Genomic DNA, 20,141 nt, shown 5'->3' with positions numbered 1-20,141 from the left:
TAATTCATTCATCTGTCAATGGACATTTAGGTAGTTTCCATGTCTTGACTATTGTGAACGGTGTTGCAATGGACATAGGGGTGCATGTATCTTTTTGAATGAAAGTTTTGTCCAGATATATGCCCAAGGAGTAGGATTGCTGGACCATATGGTAGTTCTATATTTAGTTTTCTGAGGCATCTCCACAGTGTTTTTCATAATGGTTGTATCAATTTACACTCCCACAAACAGTGTAGGAGGGTTCCTTTTTCTCCACACCCCCTCTAGCATTTGTTATTTGTTGGCCTATTAAAGATGGCCATTCTGACCAGTGTGAGGTGGTACCTTGTTATAGTTTTGATTTGCATTTCTCTGGTAATTAGTGATGTTGAGCATTTTTTCATGTGCGTGTGAGTTATCACACTCTTTTTTATTGAAGTATAGTTGATTTACAATGCTGTGTTACTTTCGGGTTACAGAGAAGTAATATATATAATTTTTCATATTCTTTTCTATTATAGGTTATTAAAAGGTTTTGAATATAGTTCCCTGAGCTATATAGTAGGTATAGGCTTATATATTTTATATATAGTAGTCTGTACCTGTTAATCCTAAACTCCTAATTTATCCCTCCCCCCTTCTCTTTTGGTAACCATAAGATTACTTTCTATGTCTGTGAGTCTGTATTGTAAGTAAGCCCACTTGTATCATTTTGACTCCATATATAAGTAATATCATCTGACATTTGCCTTTGTCTGACTTACTTCACTTACTATGATAATCACCAGGTCCATCCATGTTGCTACAAATGGCATTATTTCATTATTTTTTTACATAAACCCACACTTGGAGAGCAGCAAACATGAGTTTTCAATCTACTGCTTCTCCTGACCCCACCTCTCCCTCCCCTCACAGTGAATCTTGAGCAATTAAATGAGCTCAATGCCTTGGTTTCTCTATTGATAAAACAGAGACAGTGTAAATAGAAAATCCTTTTCTTTCCCCTCACAACCTTGAATAGAAGCATCATCATTTGTCTATGGTACAATTATTTGCATCCCTCTAGGAATGAATAGAAAACAGAGTGGTATTATTAAACACACTAGTGAAATATATTTCAAAATTTAGAGAATGTCATTCTTCCTAATTCTTTAGAGAATGTATTTTGTATATTAATGCTTTGGTAAATCTGCCCTAGGGACTGCATTATAATATCTCATTTTAGAGTAAACTGAATCCATTATTCTAGTTTAACATAACAGAGTATTCAGATATACGTGTGATTTTTTGCTTTCTCTAACTGAGCTTTCAATAAGAAATGCCCCCCCCAAAAAAAGTTGCTTATTTTTCAGATGGAGAGACATAACATGCTCTTGAGTTGGAAAAATCTACATTGTCAAAATGACCATACTACCCAAGGCAATCTATAGATTCAGCACATCCCTATCAAATTCTGTGTTTTTCACAGAACTAGAATAAAAAAAAATTTAAATCTGTATGGAAACACAAAGACCCCAAGTAGCCAAAGCAATTTTGAAAAATAAAACAGCTGGAGGAACCAATCGCCTCAACTTCAGACTTTTTACTACAAAGCTACCATCATCAAAGCAGTATGGTACTGGCACAAAACCAATTGGAACAGCATAGAAAGCTCAGAAACAAACCTACACACATATGGTCAATTAATCTACAAAGGAGGCAAGAACGTACAATGGAGAAAAGACAGCCTCGTCAGTAAGTGGTCCTAGGAAAACCCTATAGCTACATGTAAAAGAATGAAATTAGAATGCTCTCTAACACCCTACACAAAAATAAACTCAAAATGGATTAAAGACCTAAATGTAAGGCTGGATACTATAAAACTCTTAGAGGAAAACATAGGCAGAACATTCTTTGACATAAATAATAGCAATACCTTTTTGACCCATATCCTAGAGTGACAAAAATAAAAACAAAAACAAACAAATCGGACCTAATTAAGCTTATAAGCTTTTGCACAGCAAAGAAAACCATTAACAAAATGGAAAGACAACCCACGGAATGGGAGAAAATCACTGCAAATGAAGTGACTGACAAGGGATTAATCTCCCAAATTTACAAATATCTCATACATCTTTATACCAAAAAAGAAAAACAACAAAAACCAAACAACCCCATTAAAAAATGATCAGAAGATCTGAACAGACATTTCTCCAAAGAAGACAGATGGCCAAAAAGCACATGAAAAGATGCTCAACATCACTGTGCAAATCAAAACTACAACAAGGTATCACCTCACACCAGTCAGAATAGCCATCCTCAAAAAGCATACAAACAATAAATGCTGGAGAAGGTGTGGAGAAAAGGGAACCCTCCTACACTCTTGTTGGGAATTTAGTGCAACCACTCTGGATGGAGGTTCCTTAAAAAACTAAATATAGAACTACCATATGATCCAGCAATCCCACTCCTAGGCATATATCCAGAGAAAACCAAAATTCAAAAAAATACATGCACCCCAATGTATATCCGCAGCACAATTTACAATAGCCAAGACGTGGAAGCAACCTAAATGTCCATCAACAGAGGACTGCATAAAGAAGATGTGGTACACATATACAATGGAATGTTACTCAGCCATAAAAATGACTGAAATAATGCTATTTGCAGCAACATGGATGGACCTGGAAATTATCATACTAAGTGAAGTAAGCCAGACAGAGAAAGACAAATATTGTACAAGATCACAAATATGTGGAATCTAACAAAAATGATACAAAAGAACTTAGAAAACAAAAACAGACAAAGATTTTGAAACCAAATTTATGGTTACCAAAGGGGAAATGTGAAGGTAGGGGAGGAATAAATTAGAGGGTTGGGACTGACATATATACCACTACATATAAAACAGATACGTAACAAGGACCTACTGGATGGCACAGGGCCATCTACCCAGTAATGTGTAATAACCTATATGGGAAAAGAATCTGAAAAGGAATGGATCTATGTATACGTACAACTGACTTACTTTGCTGTCCACCTAAACTAATACAATTTTGTAAGTCAACTATACACCAATAAAACTGATTAAAAGATGGCAAAAAGTTGCTTTTTTTCCTAGAATTTCTACTGCCTAAAATTATCATATTACTCAAAGCATGAGTTACACCAAGGACTTACAGACCATTTTTTGAGTCACAGCATGTTGTACGAGAAAGAGCATTAGAATCAAAGTTCCAAGCCCTAAGCGTCAAGGCCAATATTGCTATTTCCTAATCCTGTGTCTCTTTTAGTTAAAGTTCTTTCAGTTGCCAGCCCAGAAATCAACTCTAAATGATCTTTCTATTTTTTAGGAAGAATTCATTGGAAGGCCATCGGGGTATCTCATGCAACTGAAGGAAGAAGTAAACATCAAGACAGATGAAGAGAAGGCAGGAGGGTGGCGCCGGGCACACAACATTAGGAGAAGGTAGGATTCCTTCCCTCATGTTACTCTTCATGGACTTAAATTCAAGAACCCTCAGGTTCTGTTTCAAATTCCAGACTTTGAAGCAAGAGACTGAAAAGCTCAGCTTTAGACCATGATTGAGAGCTAACTCAGGAGGGACCCATCAGAATAGGATAACAGGCCAGATGTGGCCCTGGGGCCTTCCCCTACAGCACAGCCATTCCCAGAAAAAGAGGGACATCAGTAGAGCGGGGAGTCACTCCCAGGGGCCTCTGCCAGAGTCTTTGGGCAAGAGACCCAATTCCTGGGCCTCTGTTGCTCCTACAAAGTTGGACTTTATTATTCCTAAGATCCCTTTTGCTTCTTTTTTTGTTTGTTTCTAAAGCTGTTTTTATTTTATTTTATTTTGGTCCCACTTGCAGCACATGGAAGTTCCCAGGCCAGGAACCGAGTCTGAGCCACAGCTGCAACCTACACCACAGCTGTGGCAACACTGGATCTTCAACCCACTGAGCTGGGCTGGGGATTGAAATTGCTGCCACAGAGGTAATACCCACAGAGACAATACCCACGGATCCTTATCCCACTGTGCCACAGTGGGAACTCCCCCTTCTGCTTCTTTACCCTGTATTTAACAATGGTGGTTCCTAGTGCTTCTGGAAAATAGCCATGAGAAGCTTTAGACTATTTTTAACATTTCCAAAAATGTAATAGAATTTATTTGTTGCAGATAAGTATGTCCGGATGCCCTACAAATAGCATGCTTCAATTTATGGTGTAGAATTATTTCAACAAATGGGATAGCAATAGTCATACACAGATAGAAGCCTGATTGGCAGTTAATTTTGATTAATACAAGGTGGGAAAATAATCATCCTTTAATCAATGTAAAAGTTGATTGAGAAAATGTCCTGTGTGCTTCCTTAGAAGTGAAAAGCATCAGCACCCTTAATATGTGTTGTAAGAGGAAACTTCATTTATTTATTCAGATTTTTGTTGTTCTTTTTTTGTCTTTTTAGGGCTGAACCCCTGGCATATGGAGGTTCCCAGGCTAGGGGTAGAATTGAAGCTGTAGCCACCGACTTAAGCCACAGCACAGCAATGCCAGATCTTAGCTGCATCTGTGACCTACACCACATGGCAACACCGGATTCTTAACCCACTGAGCAAGTCTGGGGATTGAGCCTGCATCCTCATGGAAGCTAGTCAGATTCGTTTCCACTGAGCCATGACAGGAACTCCCTATTTTGGATGAGTTGGAATAAATTTTATCACTCACATCACAGGCACCTGCAAGAAAACTTTGGAAAATAGAGATCTTATGGCTGCCCCTACTTATTAGCCCCCAGAAGAAAAGCTGTTGGTGTCAACACCCAAAGTAAGGAACACAGTGAACTGAGCAGGAGGCCTCTAAAAGAAGAACTCGATGTTTCATCTCAGAAAAGCAATCATAAATGCACTTACCCTCTTTTAAGGAACTCAGAGGGAGAACTTGAAACCTAATAGACTTGTAACTACTTCTCAGTGTGGGCATTAACCATTAATACACATTAAAATATTCTACAGCAAAAATTGGCACAGCATTGCAAATCAACTATAATTTTTAAAAAAGGGGGAAAAAGGTTAAAATAATGGGCAAGCATGATAATGTGAGAAAAAAATGTAAACATGTATACCTTGCTGTACAGTAGAAAATTGACAGAACATGGTAAACCAGTTATAATGGAAAAAAATAAAAATTATTTATTAAAAAAAAATAATGGGCAATCATAATATACTCTTTTTTTCTTTTTTCTTTTTAGGGCTGCACCTGCAGCATACTGGAAGTCCCCAGGCTAGGGGTCAAAACAGATCTGTAGCCACTGGCCTACACCACAGCCACAGCAGCACAGGATCTGAACCACTTCTGTGACCTACACCACAGCTCATGGCAACGCCAGATCTTTAACCCACTGAGAGAGGCCAGGGATCGCCCCTCATTCTCATGGATATTAGTCAGATTTGTTTCCACTGTGCCACGATAGGAGCTCCTCCTATTTCTTAAATATTCTGGATGAATTTTGTCATAGAAAATTACACCTTTATTTGGGAAACTAAACAACAGAAAAGAAGTTGATCTCCACATAGTACCAACGTGGATGTTGGGAGACCTGGCTTCTGATTAGTCCTACTCTTCCTATCACAAGTTTTGTGTTTATGGATCCGTCCCCTCTCCCTCCGACCGTCAGGTTCCTCCTCTGCAGACTGAAATGTTCACTACAAGGCTCTCTGAGACTCTTTCTAGCTTTCATTTTCTGTGTTATTGGAACAACACATTGAGCTTCTTCTATGTGATTAATATGTATTATGCTCTTTAATTCCCAAAAACATACCATTTCCCTTTCAGTTTTATAAAAGAGGGAACTGATACATAGAGAGGTCAAGCCAGGGAGGAACAGGGTCAGAGGTCTATACAGAAAGACACTCGTAGGCTTTCCTGTGCAGTCTAAATTTCTCCACGTCCCATTCCTCCAATTTCTGTAATACAATCTGAGCAGACGCTTGCATGTGCAGTTCTTTTCATTCTTTCCCCCGACATCACCCCTAATCACCTAAGTTACTTGTCTCTAAATTGCCTGCAATTTGTCTTCATCTTTCTAGAACTGAAGAGATGACGGTAATATGTCTTCCAGGTGCAGTTTCCTTGGAGCCCCCCAGACAAGGAAATAAACTTCTTTCATGGAAGTCCCCAGGAAGTCCCCTACAGCAGACTATCAGCTCTGTCTAGATGGTGCTGCCCCAGAAGCTGGAAAAACACAGAACTCAAAGGCAGCCAGAGCCCCTAGGGGGGATAACTGCCTAACAACTGAGGAGATCGGGAGGAAGAACACAAGCCAAAAAGTTCGAGAAACTGGAATTTGCTCACCTAATTGTAATGATTCCAACAAATACTGGGAAGCAATTCTCTGGGGCTCCCCAATTTTGAACGTCTTACAAGCAGGGTACAGACTGGTTTTTGTTCCAGACCACCTTTTCAAGAATGTGTGCATAGCAAAGAGAGCTTGAAGATAGAGGGTCTTGGTTCAGAGCAAAGGGCAGGCATGTTTATTGCCAGTTATAAAAGATTTGGGTTCCCTCTGTTCAGGGTTCCTCTTTGCTAACGGAACTCCCTGTGCCTATAGGCATCATCTGACCATCTTCATTCCCACTTATGGGAATCAGGGTTCACGGAGCCAACACAATCATGCTGACAATATGGCTACTGCTTTTGCTGTAAGTAATCAAGTCTTTCATCTCTGACCCAGGACTCTCATGTCTTCTGCCAACTTGAAAGAAAAACAGGCTAACATGTTGCCAGTAGAGTAAAATCTCAGACCTTCCACCGTATTTGACATTAATACCCTTAAGTACGAGTTTCAATAAAAAGAACAGTGTGTCTTCAAAGGGAGGTCAACAAACTTTATTTTTCTCTTTCTAAGAGCCAAAGACTATTCTCTTGAATTGTAGGGGAAAAAAATGCATCCAGGATTTTAGGTAGTTGAACCTTCTATTACCTATATGGTTTCCTTAGGGGAACTTTGGACTCTCCTCTTTCAGAAGACTTTAAAGCATAGTCTAGATATCTATCCATGTAATAGAGTCAGGCCTATACACACCTAAGTGCAAAGGCACAGGCAGGCATCAGCATGGCCTTTGTAAAGGACAGAAGGGCTTATAAAGCCACTCTGTTCATGCACAGACCCTCAGTCTGGTTCTTTTTCCATATGCAATATCTACAGCATATGAAGCTTTTACCAGTGAATAAGCTCAGAGTTGGTCAACCCTAGTACAAAGTCCCCATGATTCCCAATACTCAGGACCCATGACCCAGTTTTCAGGATTCAGTTCTTAAGAAAGTGGATACCCTCACTATAGCTTTAGGCCTGCGCGGGGAGACTGTTGGTGAATTCAGAAGATCACCAAGGTGGGGAGGTGACCTCCAGAAACCAGAAGCTTGGATGGTTCTTCTCTTCCTCCCTCACTTTATTCTCCTTTCTCCTGTCCTCCCTAAAATTTCCTCCATGTGGACAGCTTGAGCAATAACTAGATAAAGTTGTGGGCATCTCTAAGGATTCATTGTTTCTAAGATACCACTGGAGCATCAAAAGGATGATAATGAGCGCACAGAGCCCTGAGCACCATAGAAGATCTAACATCTATCACTCCCTTGCGAGACACAGAGCTTCCCATGACCACAGGCTTATGAACATCCTTTCTGATGAAGAATTCCAACACTTCATGTGAAATTTCCTACATGTGTCCACACCGTTAGCACTACTTTGCCTTTGTATGAGACTTTCCTTTCAGAGCATTGTTACCTCATTTGATTCAAAGAAAACCCCATTATCACGGTAAATATTTTAAAACTTACCTTAAAGATGGAGAAATTGAAGTTTACAGAAGTTCAAAGTGTTGCCTGTGGCCACAAGGTAGTTCTGAGGCAGAGCTGGAAACGGAGCCCTGCTGCCTGACTACAGGTCGATGATCCTTTCTGCTCAGCCATGCAGGAAGGCAATGCAGGTGGCAGCCTGAGGGGAGATAATGTTCCCATTTCACAGAAAGACAAGAATCAAGGGACTTATCCAACATCACACATCATATGAGTTGCAATGGAACTAGAACTAGATACAAGGTCTCCAGAATCCATGGTCTCAGCTCTTTCCCAAGGACCACTCGGCCTTGCCAGAATGCACAGGAACTCATCTTTAAAAGAAAAGTCATTTTGAAAAGCTGAGCACGTGGGTCAGTGAGTGCCCCAAGTCTGGATATCAGGGATCTACGGAGGGATAATTGTCCTTGGTCTCTTGCAATGCAGGTTCCCATCTTCGCTACCCTGTAGTGACCAAGGCATGAGCTTTGGACTCAGATTCACTAGAGTTCCAATCCTACCCCTGCTATTTGATCCTGTGACTTAACATTTCCTGGTCCTCCATATCCTCTTCTATACGATGGGATAATAACAAAGAGCATCTCATAGAGGTACCGTGAAGACAGCAATCATGTACAGAGAGCAGTAAGTAAACTGGAGTTGGTATTATCAATTGTGAGGTGGGGAGCTGGCAGGTGGCGAGAAGTTCCAACAGAAAAGGAGAAGGAAGGCAAGTAAAATTGAAGACACAGACAAAGCAGCCTGCCTTAAGAGTCCTGAGCCCCAGTGCCTAGCATTCTACTGAGAGTGGGGAACAAGAATGCCATCCTCAGCTCTCTGGCCAGCCCTTGCTCCCAACTTAACAGATAGATATGGCTCAGCTTCCAGGAAACATACTGCTCTGGGGAAGAGCTATGAGTCCACTTGGTCTCTCCCCTGCCTTTGACCATGGAGTAGGATTCAGATGTGCAGTACTGCCCAGCACTATCTGGTAAGCTGCAGGGCTCCAAGCCTGCTCCAGCTTCCATCACTAGAAGAAAGCTGCATTGCTCTGTCAGCAGAGACTGTGGGCTGAGCCCAGGAGAGACAGAAAGATGAGCCTACTGCAGTGGACACTCTTCTTGTCAGAAGCATCCAACCATGTCAAAGAAGGTTAGGGGAAAATGTTTTCACAGACACAGAAAATACAGTCTTGATCCTCCAAATCACTCCAGCGCCTGCATCTAATGCGCCATTTCTCTGACATGAGGAGCAAAAGAGCAGTGGAAAATATTAGTTGTCGGATCCTTCTATTAGAAAAGGCTGACTTGGAACTGACAAGGCTTTACTGTCTATCTGCGGTCCTTAGACAGGTTTCCTCTCCCACTGGCTGCCCAGATGAGGGCGGGGGAACTCTGCAAAACTCAGGGGTCTCCAGATGATCTGGACAGTCTTGAATGACTTCCTTCAAACATGGGCAGCTGGCATACGAGGTTGGGACGTGGATGCTATGAACAGCACTGTGGAAGTGGGCTGCGCCTTCTAGAAGAACAAAAAGAAGATTTACACTAACCCAGAATGCTTGGGCCTGACCACGCTGCACACACATACCACGCAGCAGCCTCCCAACTCAGCACCTTGGTTTTCCCATCCTCGCTTTCTCTCAGTTGTGTCACTGGAGCCCCATCTGCCCACCCTCCTTTGGCAACACTGTCCCGAATCACCAGTGTCCCTTATCCCACATCACTCATCACCCAGTCGGCACCTTGCTCTCTTAGTCTTCCTCTACAAGGGATCTCAGTCACAAATGCCAGAACTAGAGAGGATTTTAGGATTCGTTTGCTCTGATTTCCTCATTGTATAGACAGAGACACTTGAGACCCATAGAGGCAGAGTGACCTGTCAATGGTTCTCCAGCTAGACTAGAGACATCTGGACCTAGAACCCAAACATCCTGGATTCAAAGAGTATTCTTTCCACCATAGCCCCTCGTCCTTTGGGAAGTGCCCCCTTCACGAAGCTAAAATGGGGGAACTGGCTTTTGAAAACCCACACTTCCACCAAACCCATTCCCTCTGCCCTGTCCTTAAGAAAAAAGTGAAGTATGATGAATATTTGCCATCCTAAGATTCTAGAAGGAAATCTTGAGAGAATAAGAATACCTCTTTAAAGTATTTAGCTCAGCCCCCAGAACTGCATGGGCCATTAGAAATGGAAGCTCACCACCCATATTTTTAAAGTCTTGCCAAGAAATTGGACAGGATCTCTTTATTCATATGCATAAAAGGCAATGAAGCCGAGCTGAGGAGAGCTGAGGAAAGAAAGTCTTTCCTAACTGTGGTTTTCTCCAAATAGAGGCCCAGGAGTGGGATTGCTGGATCATATGGCAGTTCTATTTTTAGTTTTTTGAGGAACCTTTGTACTGTTTTCCAAGTGGTAAAACGATGCAAGCACCTCAATATTCACTGCAGCGCAATTTAGAATAGCCAAGACGTGGAAGCAACCTAAATGCCCATCGACAGAAGAATGGATAAAGAAGATCTGATACATATATACAATGGAATATTACTCAGCCATAAAAAGAATGAAATAATGCCATTTGCAGCAACATGGACAGACCTAGAGATTATTGTACCAAGTAAAGTTAGAAAGTGAAAGACAAACATCATATGATATCAACTATGTGTGGAATCTTTTTAAAAAAAAGGATACAAATGAACTTATTAGCAGAATAGAAACAGACTCACAGACTTTGAAAAAACTTACTCTTACCAAAGGGAACAAGGGGAAAGGACTAGGGGCTTTGGGACTGGCATACACGCACTGAGGTATATGGAATGATCAGGCAGCAGGGACCTGCTGTAGAGCACAGGGAACTCTACCCAATATTCTGTGATAATCTAGTTGGGGAAAGAATCAGAAAGAGAATGGAGGTGTGTACATGTATACTGAATCACTTTATTGTACAGCAGAAACTATCACAACATTATAAATCACCTATACTTCAATAAAACTTAAAAGAATGAAAAAAATGTAAGTTATAAAAAAAGATAGGAAACCTTTCTGACCCTTATATTTCATGGTTCTATGACTCTTGGAATTGGGATGTCTTGGCCTAGAGAATGGGCCAAGGGAGGTAAACTAAGACTCCAAGATGATCAAGAGTCATGGACAGAGATGGCCAGGTGAAGACGAACCCAAAAGAAACAGGCTTCTGTTAGACAAGGAAGATTCAGATCAGATATCCCTGAGAACTTCCAAACATTAAAATCAGTAAGGCAGGAAGTCAAGGAAGAACCCAGAGCAGAGAAATCAGTTGCTGTGACCTCAGAGGCTTGCTTTCAGCCCAAGGGCACTAGGATGAGCTGATCTATGAGAACAGTGCTAATGATAAGAGGAGAAAAACATGATTAATGCTTTAGGGTCATTGTGCAGTTGACTCTGCAGTCCTGTTCAGATGACCTCAGTGGGACCATGTCTCCCCTGACCAAGCTCCTCCAGCTCCTCCCTGGAGAGATAAAAAGATGGTCAGATAGAGCGTCTCCTCTCAAGCATGAATTTGCTGGAGGGAAGGACAGGTTTAGTGCTTCTTCCCATCATGAACCCCATTAAGTCATTCATTTAATGTGGGTGACTGGTCTAGACCAATCATATCCAGGGTCTCAGCAGAAGATTCAGGCACCTGGAGTAGCCTGTTTTCTATACTGTGGGTGTGTGTGTGTGGGTGTGTGTGTGTGTGTGTGTGTGTGTGTGTGTGTGTACAGAGAAGCTGGTGGGGGGCATAGCAGGGGGTGAGAAACAGAAAACTCTGGAAACAAAGTCTTCCCTTTTCTTCTTTTCTCTCCTTCTCTTCCTGCTCAGTGTCCACGCTAATGAAAATAAGCCCGCACAGCTTCTTCTGCAGCCCAAGAATTCGTTCAGAGCAATTTGGAGCCAATTGAATGAACAGGAATAAACGAGCAGATATTGCACTTTATGGCTGGCTGCTCCGAGGCCCCAGGCAGTGATTAGAGGCCCATGGTCCTTTTTCTGCCCACAGCAAGAGGGAGGGTGAAATTTGGTCCAGCTAAGGGTTCTAAAGAGGAGGTGTGGTGGGGAAGAATAGGATGGGTAATTTTACTCTGGGTTAAAACCAGGGCAGTGGCCATGCCACCCAGACCTGAGAAATAATTAAATGATTAAGTAGAAGATTGAAACAGGGAGAGGCAGGGGTTGCACTGTTAGGCCCGTGGATGGACAGGGGTGAAGTGTCCTCCTGGGAGGGAAAGCCTGCTGCTACTTGTCTGCTGCTGGACTCTGTCCCAACACTGATTTACTCTAAGCTGTAGGGAAAACAAGTGTGTGTCACACACAGACACACACTCCGTCCCCCCTCCTCCACCCCCATTGCTAGGAAGGAGGCAGTGACACTGAGGGCCTCCCTGGAGTTTGGCGTGCGTCCTCCCCAGCAGAAAGGACAGGTCTGCACTGACCCTTCCACGATCTTCACTACCTCTTCCTCGTGGTAAGGAGACAGATCTCCAAGACAGCTGTCCAATGTCACGGGAACATTTGTGGCTCTGGAATAGAAGTCGTTCCCTTTGGAGAGTGGAGTCCACTCCAAAGCACACAACCTGTTGAGCAGATCTGGTTGACCTTGACTGACCTTGACCCGGAGTTGGAGCATTTAGGAAAAGACCCCTGGGAGCAGTATGAACAAAGCACTCCATCTTTACTAGAATATCCTACCTACCACTATGCTGAGAATAAAACCAAAGACGGTGTTTTCTCTAAAACCCACACTTTTTTACAGCTTTGTAGTAGAGGCACCAAAGCTATTAAAATGACTAAGATGTGGTTCCTGATCTCGAGAACTTCAGGTCTTATGATGGAGGTAGACATGTAAACAGCATGTTGGAGGAAGGTATGCGATCTACACAAACAAGGCAGAGTGCCACCTCGTCCAGTCACAGGACAGGTAGGGGAGTCACTGTGCCATGTTAGCTGAGACAAGATCCAGGAATCAGCCAAGATAAAAACACTTCTCTGGTTGTTCTAGGCAGAGAAAACAATGCTAGCAAAAGCATGGAAGTGGAAAACTGTATGGCTCATTCGGAGAATTACTGTTGACCCAGTATTATTAAAATATAAGGTACAGGGCAGATATATTCAAAAGATAAGAGTCAGCAGCTGCGAGGCACCATGCTGGAAAACACAGACTTCATCCAGTGAATAATGACTTATCACTCAAGGGTTTCAAACTGGGGTCACTGGGGAGGGAAGGGAGAGGTGAAATGTAGCCAAGTTTTTAAATTTTTGGAGAACAGATTGGAGGGAGAAAGACTGGGGGCAAAGGGACCAGTTACAAAGTGATGGCAAAATTCCAGTCCAGAGGAGATGTGATGGGGGGTCTGACCCGGGGAGGTGGCAGACTCCAGGGTGGAGAGAAGGAGAGGGCTCAGGCGGGGCGAGGGGTGCCTCGGGAGAGTAAGTGGGTGCTTGGCTAGATGCAGGTCATGGCGGAGTCACAAACACAGGGGAGGCTGCCAGATTCCTGGCCTGGGGGACACTGGGTGGGCAGGACCAGGTGGAAGACAGTCTTGGGAGAGAAGATGGGCTCCATGTGGCCATGTAAAGCCCAAGGGCTTGAGGGGAGGGGTGTCCTTGCAGAGAAATGTCCAGGAAAAGTTAAGTCTAAGCCCCGGCTCTCTGTCACCATGGAACTCAGTCATTTCAGCCTAAAGTGACTGGATCACTCACTGCCTTCAACTCACCTTCTGAAAACAGACTGTGAAGGCCAAAGAGGAACATGTAGCTCAGGCGCTTTAGAAATAAAGCTGCTGTATAAATATATAGGGCCATCCCCTGCCAACAGAATGGCTTCTCCAATCTGCCCCGTGAAGGACGTCATCTCTGCTTGTTCATGACGTAACACCAGCACCGGGCTCTTGCCCACAGAGCCTTCTCCCAGTGAGGGCCTGGAAGGGTGTCACCGAACAGCGGGGAACAGCTGTTCCCACGGTGAAGCCATTTCAGATGCAACTTGACCAAGTCCTGCTGACCATGCTCCGCCCGCCCAGGTCACGTGATCCAGTGGATTTTCTCCGACTTCCCCGTGGTGGCAGGGGGCGCGGGAAAACGGCAGCTCCCAGCCCCCTGGCTGTCTCTCGTCTCCCACTTCTGACCACTGAGCGCTGGCTCCCTCATTGGTCGGCCCCCTCCCCATCCACAGGCCTTTGTTACAGTAACTATGGAGTCAGTCTTCTGACAAGAAGGAAAAGAGCAATTAGAGGCTTTTGTCTCCGCTGGGCAGCCCGGCTGACATCATCTGCATCCCCCACAGACCAGGCTCCTGGTTCACCCCCCTCTCTCCCTGCTGCCTGCTGGTCAGGGAGTCAAGCCAGGATCACAGAGAGAGACAGCGTAATATGAGGTGCAGCCCCCATGTCCTGAGAGGTCGGGGCTCAGGGCCCACTGCAAGAGAGCGGGACAGCCCAGAATCTAGAGAGGCTGGGAGACTTGCCGTGGTCACTGGGGCAGCTCCCACACCTCCTCTGCCAGGCCCGGCTCTAGGGCCATCGGCTTGCCTGGATTCTAGCACAGTGGAGAAGACTGCAGGGCTGGGGCCAGTGGCCGCTGCTGCTCTCTGCTGGCCCAGCCCCATGGCACAGCCCCCACGGAACCCACCCAGCCCAGTCCAAGGCCTGCTTAGTGCTGAGAGGACAGGCAAGATGGAAAACCCAATGGGTTGAGCTGTTCTCACGGCTCCAAGACAATCACTGGATCTTAAAGATGTCATTAGTCCTGTTATGGAGTGCCTACTGTGTGCTGGGCAGGGAGGATAGAGCAGAATCCTGTCCCTGTCCCTGTCCCCATCCCCAGGGAGCCGCCATTACAAGGGTGTCCTGGGTTCCCACGAAGAGAACAGGAGGCCAGGAGATGCACTAGAAGGCACAGCTAACCCAGTGTCGAGAACCAGAGACAGCTTCCTGCAGAAAGTGAGGTTTGGGCTGAAACCAGAAAGATGGGCAAAAGTTAGCTATGGAAAGTGGGTGATGGGATTGATGTGTGAAAAGGCCTTGGACTGGGAAAGAAGACACCCTGTTTGAGGAACTTCCAAGGGCCCAGCAAGGCTAGGAGGTAGCCAATGAGGCCAAAGCACAGAGGCTGTGCCATCCGACCCACCTTGCCCCAGCCGCTTCACAGGTACCAACGGAGAAGCCCTTGTGGTGTGTCGCAAGAGACTGCCAACCAGCTTCTGTTAAAACACTCCCAGTGAGGGAAGCGCACTGGGTCCGCTTATACGCAGTTGCCATGGTAGAAACTTCTCCCTTAACTTAAGGTGAAATCTGCATCAGGTGGGAAACGGGAAAGAGCATGGGGCTATGAATTCAGAGAGATGAGATTCAGATCCTGTCTTAGCCACCTGCCAGCATTACGAGCACATCCAAGATACAGGAACCTCTCCACACCTGTGGTCCCTCATCCGTGAAATGGGAACTACCATTTATTGGGAGTGTACAGTGCCTCGCCCAGGGCTCCGTGAACAACAAACACCTTTCCTTAGCCACGGGTCCTCCCTCTCGGTCTGCAACGTGTGGCATTCATTCAAGGGGAGGCCTCTTCATATGTTTTGAGCTTCCCTAAACCTCAGCATCCCTAGCTCCTTGGACCATGTGCCATATCATATGGTTTCTAAGCCCTTTACTATGGGGTTGCATATAGGAGGTGCAGGAAGAGGCTATCGAAGCCAATTAGCACAGAGCTCAGGAGAACTGCATCCTTAAATGTCAGCCGCATGAGGGCAGGGTTTGTCTGTCTTGTTCATGTTCCCTCCCCAGCACGCAGCACAATGCCCAGCACACAGTAAGCACTCAATATACACCTGCTAGTGAATGACTGAGGTCTGGGCATGATGCTTCTAACCGTACAGCCTAAGGGGGGGGGGCCTCATCTTTAAAGAATCTGTGTATGCTCTTGACCCCCATCAGGTTAACAGACAACGAGAACCTGAGGACTTCCACACGCAAGCGGTTATGCCTTGTGCCTCCCTCACCCTGTCTTCCTTCAGTTCATCGCTGAACTAAAGGCAGGGCTTTGATTTATCCCTACTTTTTATCTCGTTAGCTCCAGCCCATTGTTCTGGCCTGCCCAGACCCTTTTTTAATCTTCACTCCATCATCCAACATATTAGCCCTCCCATCTAGTGCTGCTCCATCTATCAATTTCCTAATCATGCCTCCTATGTCTTCATGGATCTAAGGATAAAATGTCAAAGCAGACAGACACATTGTATGGTTCTCCAGGGGAATGGACAGGCCTCCCATGAGCCAGCACCTGGGGACTTCCCAGTTGACATGGGTTCATTCATTAATCAACACATCTTGTGGACAACTGTTCAACCAGGAAGGAAGCTTCCATCCATCCCACGTTACTCTATTTTGTTCAGGATGACACTCTAGGAGATGCTGTCAAATCCCTGGCCCCCGTTAAATCCTGGCTATATCAGTAACCATCATGCTGAGGGCAGGGTTAGCAAGTGCCAAGCCTACTGCCTGCTATCTTATTGAACCCTCACAGCAACGCCACAAGGCAGTGCTGTGCAGGGCAGGGTAGTGGCTGAGCAAACCCGGCTGCCTGGGTTGGAGCCCTGACTACACCGGATGGCCAGGCAATCTCAGACAGTGGATTAGCCAGGGAGGGTCATCTGCTACAATGAATGACTTCAATGGCTTCACACAATAAAGGTTTAGTTCCTACTCACATCATAGACCAATCCCATAGGTGGCCTTCCATGAGACAGTGTGGGGACTCAGGCTCCCGGCATCTGGTGGTTCCCCCTCGGGGGCCTCCACTGGGTCTTCTCCATTCAGCAGCCAAAGCACAAAGAAAAGGCAGGAAATTCCAAAGCAGCCACTGCCCACACTCTAGTCACATGACTAGACTGGATCCTGGATCCTGGTCATGAAGCCAACAATGATACAGCCAAAATCACTGACTCATCTTGAACTCGTTTTTCCCTCTGAAACATGGGTCTAATTTCCACTGGTCCATCCAGCTATGTATTACTCAGTTCCAATGTCTGTCTCTGAAAATGCTTTAAAAACCATACAGCACTGTACAAAAGTGCAGCATTCACCAGCTTACCGGTTTGAGGAAAGGGCTCAAGGTACCTCCCATCCAACAAGCCTCTCTCCCCCACCACACCCCAGCTGGTAAAGACCTCGGCAGTGATGCCCACAGACACGGTTTGCACAGCACCCAAGCCTGTGAATGCAGGTCACATATGGTTCCATCCTGGTCACCAGGCACTTCAGCCAAATGAAAGAAATTGGAGGAGCGAGGCTTCAATTTATGCCCACTGTGGTGGGCAAAAGGATGCCCTCTTGCCAAAGATGTCCATGTGTTCACCCCTGGAACCTGTGAATACATCCCCTCACCTGGCAAAAGAGACTTGTGATTTAGAGGAAGGCCCTTGGGATGGGGACTGTATCCCAAATCATCCAGGTGGACCCAACCTAACCAGACAAGTCCTTAAAAGTGGGGAACATTTCCTGGCCGTGGTCAGAAGGAGATGTGACCAGGTAATAAGGGTCAGAGAGATGCGATGATGTCAGCTTTGAAGACGGAGGAAGAGGGCCAAGAGCCGAGCAATGGGGCTGCCTCTAGAAGCTGGGAAGACAAGGAATTAGATCCTCCGCCTCTGGAGTCTCCAGAAAGGAATGCGGCCCTGCGCACACCTTGATCTCAGCCTGGGGAGACCCACGTAAATTCGTGTACTGTTAAGCCACTAAGTGTGCAGTCATTTGTTATAGCAGCAAAAGGAAACTAGTACACCTGCCAAGAGGAAGAGGGAAGCAGCAGCTCGTGTGACCTGGAGTAAAGGTTGGTCGAGGAGTGAATAAAATGAGAAGCCCGGACAAGCCCTTTGCCTGCCTCTTTCCCCCTCTCCTTTAAGTCATTACTATCCAGTACTGAAGAATCAAGGAAGGTGTGGGGGCAGGGAGTGATGGGAACATAGTTTCCAGATCAGAATTTAGAATGTCTACCCACATCTGGGTGGACCTACCTACCTTCATGATGTCCATATGTTTCTGGGGTTTTGTGTGTAAACGAGGAAGGAGGCTATGAAAGTCTATGAACACATCCATCCTTATACTAGGAAGAGAGCCTTCCACCTTCGCCTCCTCCTTCCTCCCTCCTCCTAGCATCCACCCAGGGACTGCCCCATCAGCACGGCCTCTCCCCACTGCCTCCTTCCCAGCCCAGCCAGAGCCGGCAGCCATCCGTTCTCAGCTCTTAGTCATCGCCTTACAGCAGCGAACGCCATCATTAGGAGCCTTTCATTATCAGCGGCTTGCACGCAGCTGATGTTGATTTGATAGAATCCAATTTAGCATCCCACTCTGGGCTCTGCTCCATAAGCATTTGGGTTTAGCATGTACAGGCAGTTTGATGCTGTCTTGATGGCCTTTTAAGCGGCTGAGAAAATTGCTGGCATGGCAATTTGGTGGCAGGCAGGCTCCTGGCGGGTGGGGCTGGAGGAAGGGGGGGAAGGAGCAGGAGACCAAGGGGGCATTCCAGCCCATATCTGTAAAAGGCAGCTAAGTGTCTGGGAATCATGCATTTAATGTGAAGAGAGAGCAGACAAAACCACCAGCATGTCTGAGGTTCTCTGCCGGGTGAGGTTTCACCATGGCGCCTCCTTTGATGGGCACAGCGCTGTTCTCCAAATCAGCCACAATGCTCGTCACCTTCCCTGGTGACAGCACACCGCCCTTCACAGAACGCCTTCCTATGTCATCTCCTGTTTATGTGGACCCCACCAGACAGTCAGGCTAACTTTTGAGGATGCCAGTAACCCTGTCCTGCAGATACCAATCCAAGGCTCAGTGCAAATGCCTGAGATGGGAGCTGAGGGGCTGGCGGCTGAAAGAGACCAGGGCTCAAGGTACAGTGGAAATTACTGCAAAAGGGTGAGAGTGGGCAGCAGTGTCCATGACTCTCCATTCCACGATTCCCTCGGTGACAGGCTGAAGCTCATCTCTCCGCCTTGACACAAATAAGAACACTTCATTGCTTCCTTTCTTAGAGGCCACCCAAGGGTGAATGGGAGGTCAGGAGCTGCCAGATCCTTGCAGAATGGCTAAGTTCCTAGAGTGCAGTGGTGTGTGGGTAAGGGCCTAACCCCTGGCTCGCCGAAGAAGAGCACAGCCCTGAGTCAGAGCATAGCCCTGAGTCACGGCTATCAATACTCACAGCATGCCAATTTCAGGATGTCAAACACAAGACGGGGTGTCCTCCATGGGCTCCATGGGTGTGAATGGGCTCAGCCACACCAGTGCCAGTGACTCATGATGTTATTCTGAATTTGTGCCCATTTTATAGCTGAACACACTGAGACCCAGTAGTTCTGAGATGAATGCCTTGCCCACCCGTCAATGGGCCACGGAAGGCCAAGGATGCCTCCCTCGTGTAGAAAGTCATGCTGGGCAGCCCTAGAGTCTAACAAAGGCTGTAGCCTGGAGCTTGGAAGACAGGCAGCCACAGCCACCATCCACGGGCCACATTTAAAGTGTCTTCTGGAGTTTCCATCCTGCCACAGCAGAAATGAATCCGACTAGGAACCATGAGGTTGTGGGTTCGATCCCTGGCCTCGCTCAGTGGGTTAAGGATCCAGCATTGCCATGAGCTGTGGTGTAGGTTGCAGACATGGCTTGGATCTGATGTTACTGTGGCTGTGGTGTAGGCCAGTGGCTACGGCTCTGATTGGAACCCTAGCCTGGGAACCTCCATATGACACCGGTGTGGCCCTAAAAAGCAAAAATAAATAAATAAATAAAGTGTCTTCTCCTAGGGAAGAGTGTGAGGGCCAGGCCTGCTGCCCTGGGAAGAGGGGAGGAAAGTTCCTTCCAGGGAGGTCAGGTTCTGGGTCAGGAGGCTGAGAGCCCATGGAGGCTTTCTCTCTGCCCTCCCACCCGGCTCTCCTCTCCCCTCCTAGATGGAGACCTCAGAAAACCACGGCCTGGAAACCTTCCACCCAAGGTGCTGTCCGTCTCAGAGCCTGGCTCTTCTTTCCAGTGGTGGATGCTAGGCTCTTCACCCCGAGGCCATGAGTGGCTCAGGCCGATGCAGCACAAGCCTGTGCCCCATGTCACATGCTGGGTCCTCCTCTGATTCCAGCCCCCACTGCAGGGGAGAGTTCAGGGTGAGCTCGGCCTCACCTCACTCTGACCCATCCTACGTCAGGGCCATGGTCCAGCCGCCTCCTTCTGACCCCAGGGCCTTCTCTGTCACCAAGGGTTTGACCTGCAGCAGCAGCGGCCTGAAGCCCAGGGGAGTTTCTGTCCCTGGGGCAACTCTCAACCAGACGGACAAGAGCAGGGAGAA

General features: G+C 46.2%; 1 protein-coding gene across 2 annotated transcripts in view; it reads right to left on the bottom strand.

The window, feature by feature from the left end:
- PLXNA4 (plexin A4) overlaps positions 1-20,141 on the bottom strand; it is a 628,886-nt gene that overhangs the window by 542,214 nt on the left and 66,531 nt on the right. For both annotated transcript variants that reach the window (XM_085005420.1, XM_085005418.1), the window contains exon 4: positions 7,797-7,953. The gene's annotated coding sequence lies outside the window, so the exon portion shown is untranslated. The remainder of the gene's footprint in view (positions 1-7,796; positions 7,954-20,141) is intronic.

Source organism: Sus scrofa, chromosome 18, assembly GCF_054392235.1.
Source record: "Sus scrofa isolate SSC_HxYL_T2T_F1_AM1 chromosome 18, Sscrofa_HxYL_maternal_Yorkshire_Landrace_v2.0, whole genome shotgun sequence".
NCBI lineage: Eukaryota > Metazoa > Chordata > Mammalia > Artiodactyla > Suidae > Sus > Sus scrofa.
The sequence above is the reverse complement of the archived record's forward strand: the minus strand, read 5'-3'. Positions and strand labels throughout refer to the sequence as shown.